This window comes from Drosophila miranda, chromosome 2 (assembly GCF_003369915.1).
Source record: "Drosophila miranda strain MSH22 chromosome 2, D.miranda_PacBio2.1, whole genome shotgun sequence".
Lineage (NCBI taxonomy): Eukaryota > Metazoa > Arthropoda > Insecta > Diptera > Drosophilidae > Drosophila > Drosophila miranda.
In genome coordinates, this window is record NC_046675.1 from 9,346,669 (window position 1) to 9,352,668 (window position 6,000).

A 6,000-nucleotide genomic window follows, 5' to 3' on the forward strand; every position below is an offset into this window, starting at 1 on the left:
CGTAATTTCTATGCACACACGCTCTCGGGCTTCAGCTGCAGCTTCAGCTTACCAAAGCAAGGAGGCAGCAGAGCAGCCACTTCACTCGCATGCGAGGCAAGGCGAGGCAAGGCTGTGTGCCAGAAGCTCTCCAAGTGGGGCTGGCTGGGTGGGTGGAGCAAGTGGTTGACTTTGGCTTTGGCTTTGCCCTTTGCTTTGCTCTGCCATTGTTTCGATGGAAGTGGAAGAAGCTTTAAGGTTCCGCTGCTCATACAGGCGCACACAATCATCAATCAATATCAAAAGCCAAAGTACTTTTGACATTAATTTATTCAAAAGGGATACAAGCACTTTTCAACTGCATGCCAAATCGCAGAGATATTCGTGTGAGTGTATATGGCAGGAGATCGGATGCTCCACTCCAACTATGACCACACTTTCCCGCACTAGTTGCTGCAAATAATAGTTGTTTAATTTCAAATCTATGGCATACCAAATATCCTCTTCACATTTGGGGTTAAAAATATTCGAATTAATATTTATGAACGACAGAAAGCATCGACGACGAGCACGAGGACGCGCTTTGCATAAATCAAAAACATTTGAATAATAAATACGAATTATGCATTTAATTAAGATTTGCCACAAAAATCCACGTTCTGTCGAATTGAGCGGCGGCCTGGGGGGGTGGGGGGCTACAATTCTGCGATAGCTGCGGTTTTCTTTTTTTGCCTTTATTTTATCCCACTCCTCATCGATGGCGGATTCGCCATTGTTCCAGCTGTCTACTCGTATCTGTGTGCGCTTGTTTGTGTGTCTCTGCCTTTGCGTGTGTGTGTGTGTGTGGGTGAGATTTTGATTTCCTCAGCTTGCATCACTCAAAGTGAGAGAGGGAGAGAGACAGAGAGAGAGACAGCCGAAAAAAAAGGCAAACGCCAGCCGAATTCAATCTAAATGCAAATGCTCTTGGTGTGCTTTTTGCTCCATCCTTGAGCGGAGCATCCGTGCCGCATCGCACCGCCAGAGGAGTGCCGGAGGAGCGCCAGAAGGAGCGCACCCAGCAGCGACAACAGCAATCCAGGTGAAATCGCAACACAGAAAGCCAATTAAGCGACGCCGACATTAATCGAAGCTCCTGCCAGATATCGTGGAAATATCGTGGAGCCCACATACACACACCCCCACCCACACCACACGTTTGGTGGGTGTGGCAATTGTTGCCTGGTAAATGCAATCGCAATCGTTAGAGCCAGTGCTTAATGCAAAAATCGCATTCGACCATGGCCAATTGTCTTTCTTGCTCTCTATATAGGATGCTCATGTTGATACATATTTCCCATTCAGTTGGATATTTTTATGCTTGTGTTTCTATTGCATTAAAGGCCAATAAAATTTTACAAGCATTGTTCCCGATGTTAGCCATACGTATCCTCTCTCACTACCAACCTCTGTCTCTGGGCTGTGTTTGCCCCCTGCTTAAGTATGTTTGACATGAGATAAGCTCGTTTTTCCATGCTCGCTTCATTTGCTCCCGCAACACACAGAGCTCCTCCGTACAGCGCAAATTGATAAATTATTGCTGCCAGAGCGGCATCCACGGACTCACGGATGGCTGGAGACTGGACCGTCTGTCTGGAGGCATCGCATGGCTGCAACAATTGCCGGCAATTAGCTCGGAAAAACAATTAGCATTATGTGATAAGCGGTACATAACATTATTATCTAATTATCAAAATAAATTTTAGGCCCCACAAAGCCGGACCACTCGAGAGAGATTGAGCGATCTCCCAGAGGGACAGAGGTCAAGGAATTGTAATTGAGACATGGCCCAGCCTCTGCTCCAGCTCCAGTCCTAGTCTCGGACCCAGAGGGAAGGTCAACGTAAGTCTGCGAAAGCCTTCATCTACATCGATGTGTATGCAAATCACGCGAAGCACTTTAAAGGCATTAGAATCGCAAATATCTGAGGCAGAGTATTTGCACACAGTTACATTCTCATAGGCATGCTTGCAGGCACACTTACACACCCATACAGACACACACACAAACACACACACATGACAAGGGCAACGAAACTTGAAAAGCCGCGACGTGACAACACGCAAATCGAAGCCTACAAGAAGACGAGACGCCTCCACATGGAAATAGATACAAAATAAATATGTAAAGTCGCTTCGCTCCACAGGCGGCGGCTGCTAGCTGCTCGCTGAGGAAAAATACATAAATCAGAGTAGGAGCAGCAGCAGAAATGTGAAATTAAATGCAAACAGTGGCAAAAAGCGACGACGATGGCGACAGGGTCGGACTGGGAAACACCCTATGATGGGGGTGGCGATGCGGCAGCATAATTGAACTTTGAGTTTCAGTGGAGTGGTGATGGACTGGTGGAGTGGAGAAGGCGTCGGGAACGGGAGGAGGATGTTCCAGGAGCTGGGAGCCAGGAGCCAGGACAGCCCTGCCTCAGACGCTTTCTACTCATTAAAGCCAAATGCAATTTACGCCGATAATTTGCAACAATTTGCATGGTACGTGAGAATGCAGCCACCAGATCCACCTGGGGCTCGAGGCTCCTCGATGCAATGCACTCTCTACGTGCCTTCAATGGCCACCGTTTTAATATCACGGCTTAGCCACGTTCTGGGGGGCAAACACGACGGCATTTTGTAATTTTCGTTAATTGGGAAATGTGCATAGATTTTCATCTATTCCGAAAAAATACATAGCCAAGGCACCTCACGCGTGGATACCACACAAGGGAAAGCGAAGGGCAATTAGCATATTGCCATAATTATTCCAGCCAAGAAAAGCAATGGATCAATGTGTGGACGGGAGGGGCGGTCGGGGATTAATTTCATTCTGTTTTAATAGAATTGCAAATGGATATCGCTTAAGGCGATCCAACTCGTTTATCCCACAATCTGTATTTGCATGAAATCTCTTCATTATTTATAAGTCGCGCACATGAGAGTATTTTCCCCAGATTGTTTTCCTCTCTGCTCGATTTTCCACAGGACACAGGAATAGTACGAGTACGAGTACAAATATTTCCCATTTTCTGGGACAAATATTGCAGCGTCTGGATGTCGAGGATTTATTATGCATAAAATTGCAACAGAAAAGTCAAATAAAATATGTATTGAAAGTTTTATTGTTCTGCCAAAACTAGTGCTCGCTCTCTCTCTGTCCCTCTCCATACACATCTATATGAATTCGCACACAACACACTGACGCTCTCATACACACAGAATTGAATTTTTTTTATGAATTTAACTAAATTTCATTTTTTGTTGCTTACTGTTTTTCCCACACACAACTTTATTTACGCAAATTGTTTGTATGTCGCTTCGCTTCGTTTCGTTTCGCTTTGTTTCATTTCGGGTTTTCCTTGTTTTGTTCGCATTTTCCACTCAGTGAGTGGGTGCGTTATGGTGCTCCTGGCTTTCCTTGGCTTTCCCTTCCATTCCTTTCTGCTTGTGTGCGGGTGCTGGCTGGATTTCTATTCGCTTTAATAGACTGCGCTCTGGACATGCCAGCATATATGCACGATACGACCATACGTTTCACAGTCCCGTCCCGACTCTCGCTATAGCTCTCTGACTCTTCCTATAGCTACAGCTCTGGCCGGGAATGGGATCGGGTAATACAAAAACTGGGGCCGGTTCACGGCTCTAGCTTTTGCAAATATCCTGCGGCGGGTCGCATTTATATGAGTTTATAATGTTTTGGGTCTCAGGGGGGAAAGCAGGGCGAAGCAGAAAGCAGAGAACAGGCCGGTGCACTGGATTTTGTGATTTGGTTTTTATGTGTGCCATATGTACCCGCTCTACTACACGCATACCAGTTTTTTTTGTACGATTTTTTTTTTTCTTTTTTTTGCGGTTTATTTTCTATACACTTTTTTTGGGCCATGAAGCATACGGCGCCGAGAGGCGCTTACAGAAATTTATCCAAAGATTTGTCCGGATTGTGGCCAAGGTTACCTCTTGGCTGGCAAAGGGAGGATAGGATGAAAATTTCTTTGAACCAGAGGGATTGGACTCAGAAAATGTTTTGCCGAGATAGATGATTGTTTTAAGCCTCAGCCAGAGCATGGGAGTGTAGAGCCTTAGCCCGACTTAGACGAGATCAGTATTCAATTTAAAAGCTGTAAAGAGTGTCCAAATTTCCATTGGATCCCAGATACACTATTCTCATGTTCGAAAATATTTTCTAGAAATTTTGAAAGACAAACAAGTCTCTGGCATCATAAGCAAACGGCTCTCAAGTTGTGTAAGCAAGTTGCAAATTGAAGAAGCTGTAAGCTAAAGGGCTACCACATCCACTGACACCCCACTGACCCCCACCCACCCGTCTATGAGTTTCTTGTGCTAATCCAAAAGGCAGAAGAACCTTGAAGGCCTCATCCTCTCCTCTGTTCTGGGACAACAAGTTGGTAACTTTAATTTATGCTTTTCCTTTATCAACAAAACAGAAACCAGAAAACAAGGAAAACTTTTCGCTCTAAAGCCACTACGAGTAGTTCCAATTGTTCTAATGCACTGACCCGTACATGCTATTTGTATGTGGAAAGTGGGCGGAGGGGGAGGATGTCTGCATAAACAATTTGTATCTGGTGGATGCTGCTGCTGCACTTTCACTCGATGACAATTGTGATAAATTATGCTGCCACGCGACAGACAGATCCACTGTTGACCCCGACGAACTGTTGCGCCCACACTCTCCTCTCTGCTGCAATACAGACACAGACACACTCACAGATACAGATGCTTTTTACCACTACAAATGAAACCGCAGTGTGTTATTGTGTCATTAATATCTTTTGCCTCTTTCTGCGCTTTGAGGCTGCCTTTTGTTCTACTTTTTTTTGGCACTTAAGTGCGAAAACTCACTCTTTTGTTGCTGTAGCTGTAGCTGTGGCTTGTAACTGCTGATGCTGATGCTGCTGCTGCTGCTGCTGTGGTTGGTGGTACCGCTGGCAGTGGATTAATTGATGACCCACACGCAACTCGAGTGGTGCTGTTGCTGTAGCTGGATCTGTGGTTGCGGCTCCTCCACTGTAAAAACGTTAATGAGTCCGCATGACGGGCTTAAATTTCCATATGATTTAATGCCTACCCTCCCACTCCTTGCACACACTCACAACTGTTTATCTGTCTTTTCCGCTTTTCCGCAATTCACTTTTCACTTTCCACGCACACCGATTGTTTGGTGTCTTTTTTTTGTCGGGTGATTTTTTTGCCCGTTTTTCGCACACTTTTCCTTTGAAGGAAAACCTCCTGCTCCCGGCTTGTACTTGGGCTTGCTTTATTTTCCGCTTTTCCACTGTGGGCTGTCTGGTAATCCGCTTTGGCCTAAATTTCAATTCTTATTTGGTTTTTTTGCTGCTCACCACCGTTACCGGATTTCAGGATCCCGTTTTTCGAGTGTTTTGTTTTGCTTGACGCGTGTTTATTTTTACGCGAAATTAAGAGGCGGTGGAACACCCGGCACCGGCCAGGATTGCCAGGGATTGTCAGGGGGTGGTGGGGGCCCGGTACCACGCGACCTGAACGCTGCGCAGCACTCCACAAGATCCGAGAGTCACGCCACGCAGTAATGTCTTGGCTTTTCTTTTGTTTTTTCTTCTCGTTGCTGTCGTCTAATTAGAGACATAAATTGCAAGTAGCTTTGACAACAAATTCTGCTTTATTTCTGGTGGTATTATCATCTCTCGGACAGAGAGCGATGCGATGCTTGCACTGGAAAAGGGCCGAGCAGAGGAGCACACCCGCACGGCGAACAGCACGAAACGAGCAACGGATAAGAACTGAACATATCGCAGCAGCTGCCACTGCCACTGCCACTGCCACTGCTGCGCTGCTCGGCTGTTGCTGCCTCTTGCTCTGGCTGTGCCCTTGTTGTTGTTGCTACGAAGGCTGTGGCTGGCCGGGCAAAGCTGCCTGCTTGGGCATATCATTCACAGTTTTTCACATCGTTCCGCCCTTCGTTGCTCACACAAGATTCGGCATGCGACACTCTCTT

General features: G+C 46.2%; 1 protein-coding gene across 5 annotated transcripts in view; it reads right to left on the reverse strand.

Moving 5' to 3' along the window:
- Window positions 1-5,791, reverse strand: part of LOC108157009 — a 64,406-nt gene extending 58,615 nt beyond the window's left edge. For 2 of the 5 annotated variants that reach the window (XM_017288811.2, XM_033389301.1), the window contains exon 1: window positions 4,869-5,791. The gene's annotated coding sequence lies outside the window, so the exon portion shown is untranslated. The remainder of the gene's footprint in view (window positions 1-4,868) is intronic. The other 3 variants (XM_017288810.2, XM_033389303.1, XM_033389302.1) reach the window with 2 other exon arrangements.
- Window positions 5,792-6,000: the final 209 nt, after the last annotated feature.